Source organism: Electrophorus electricus, chromosome 2 (genome assembly GCF_041902795.1).
Source record: "Electrophorus electricus isolate QZ-2024a chromosome 2, ASM4190279v1, whole genome shotgun sequence".
NCBI lineage: Eukaryota > Metazoa > Chordata > Actinopteri > Gymnotiformes > Gymnotidae > Electrophorus > Electrophorus electricus.
This window is the reverse complement of record NC_137498.1, coordinates 10,263,563-10,266,331: the sequence shown is the minus strand read 5'-3', so window position 1 is coordinate 10,266,331 and position 2,769 is coordinate 10,263,563.

The following is a 2,769-nucleotide window of genomic DNA, read 5'->3' as shown; positions in this document are numbered from 1 at the left end:
AACCCCTAGCAAATCATGTTTATGAACTACCAGCGAAAGCCTGTGTGTGCTTTCTAGTCTGTCAGTCTAAACAGAGAAAACACAGTGTGAGTAGGAAACAGGTTTGTGCAGGAAACAACCCCACCCTGTGGCCACACCATGCATGTGCATTTCACAGGGACAGCAGCTGGGTCAGAGTGGGTGTGTGCGCTGTGAAGTGACGTTATAACAGAGTAACAGCAAGTCTTCTCAGGACCCACGTAGCAAGTTCAAGAGGTTTTATTGTCATTTCAGCTATATACAAGTACACAACAAAAACGAGACAATGTTCCTCCAGGACCATGGTGCAACATAAAAACAACAGTGCAACAGACAACATGCTACACAAGTGCAAACAGTCCAATATAGTGCAAAATGTCATTAAATAAACATTAAATAAACAATAATGTGTTTGGTTTTGTGAAACTGCTGATGAGAACATTAAAGAACAGAAGAGGTCTGGCCAAGCTCATTTGATCCCAGTTCCTCTCTGCTGGGTGGACATTACGGTCTGTTGGACTGAAGTACTGCTGAGAGAGTTCTGGAGTCAGTGTGTGTCCACAGTGGTGGTGGAGTTCTGGGTGTAGAGTTGTCAGTGCGTGCTGGGAGGTCAGTGGTGTTTTCAGTTTGTGTTTTCTCTTCACTGTGCTTCATCTCACTGAAGGTGAGTGTGAAATTCTCTCTTAATGCTGAGTGATATGAAACTACATTTTATATGAAACTGTACATTTATGTGTGAGTCGGTGAGTCTTTCTCATCTTTCCTCTCATCAGAATTTGATTCAATGTTTGTTTCACAAATAATCATTGGTCACTCCTGCATTTTGTGACTTAATTTTAAATACACAATAAAGCTTCAAAAGGATTATCCTGATTACCTTAATTTACTGTTTAATTTATATGTTTCTGCAGGCTGCACTCTGGTAAAGAATAGAAGAACATTACATATCCGAGCACATGTAGGAGACTCAGTACAGCTGCCCTTTTCCTGCACTGAACCACACAGCAGACCTGAGAGTTGTTTTGTGAAATTCATAGAATGGTGAATGATTAGTTTTCTTTGAGCTGTTAGTCACAGTTTCAGTTCCCACTGCTTCAACAAGTGATGGCTGCAGAGCTCCATTTTTTAAGGCCTGCTTTTGTGATGCGAGGAGGTAAAGCAGGATGTGAGGAAGAGTCATGTTACACACAACAAACATTTACTGTGATACACAAAAGACATCTAAGTGGTTAGCAGGCTAACCGGGTTTAAACATCGACAACACTTATACTCAGACACAAGACTTATATACATGCATACTAATGACACACAATAAGGAGCAGGTGTGAAACACAGGGAGGGCATAGCCATACGGATAAACACACACACACACACACACACACACACACACACACACACACACACACACACACACACACACGTTTGGGGGGAGGGGCCGTACCATGACAGCTTTCCTAACAAAGGTTCACCAACCCCAGGAAGGAGGCAGGACGCAGGAAGTGTTTATCTGGGCAAACCAAGAATTAGAGTTATAACATTAGTGTAGTTAAAATCACTTGCAGACTTACAATGAACCCACTTACACAAATATGGTAGTCAGAAAATGTAAACTGTGCACAAAAACTGTAAACTGTAAACTTGTACAGCACTTTCTTAAACCCAGTTTATAAAGAGCTTTACAGGGAATAGAATGAATAATAAAGCTTATTACGTCCTGAGATCTCTCATCTTATTTGCAAAAATGAAAAATGAAAATAAATGAAAGTTGAACAATTTAAATAATACAATGCAAAATTAAATTAGGAATTAATAATTTAAAGTAAAAGGCAATTTACATGATTAAGTGATTATAAATAGACATAGCACATTATAAATAAGAAAAGGGAAGACCTTACACACAACTACTTAACGCATTATGAATGTTCAGAACATTTTGCATCCATCAAGTCTTTATGGGCACTTGTAATACCTTATAGTATTATTTTAAAAAATATTTTGTAGTCTACTTTGAGTACACGATTTAAAGGATTAAAGGGTTAAAAGTTATGATTTGAAGCTTCAGTGTCTCACTCTGTCTGGATCAGAACTGCTCTTTAAGGATAAATCCTGCATGAGTTCACATGCCAGCGTTTCTCCAGGATCGCTCTGATGTGCTGCACTCGTCTGTAATATTAAAACAAAGTGAGAGAGCAGTGCAAGAACAGGTGACTCGAGCACTAGATAATGCTTCATATCAAAAAGTCAAAGATGAATGCTCATTGGTGGTGTGATTTTGTGCAGTAATACATTTATTCTGTTTTGTGAAAATAAGATAAGGCATTAAAAAACAAAAGTACTAAATCAGCGAAGGTTTAACAAGGATACACATTGTCACTGATGCAAAATGCCTCCGTCACAGTATCCCTACTGTATTTCTTTCTCAGTAGCTCCACCTAGTGGAGGATTTAGTGCTGGGTAACCTTGAATGAGTATGCGCAAATACAAATACAAGATTTTTATAATCCATTCATATTTTAATAAAACTGATGAAGATCTTAAACTGAACTGCTGGCCGAGCCAAAGACTGTCAGATGAAGGGTTTTTTTTTGTTTTTTTTTTTTGTTTTGTTTTTTGTTTTTTTTATAAAGAATCTAAAGTCATCTAGTCAACTGACCAGACAAACCGTTACACTGATAGAATTCAGCTGGTTACTGCTCCAGGAAATTTCTCTCTGTTCATATCTGGTCTGACTAAAGAGGACTGGGGACAGTA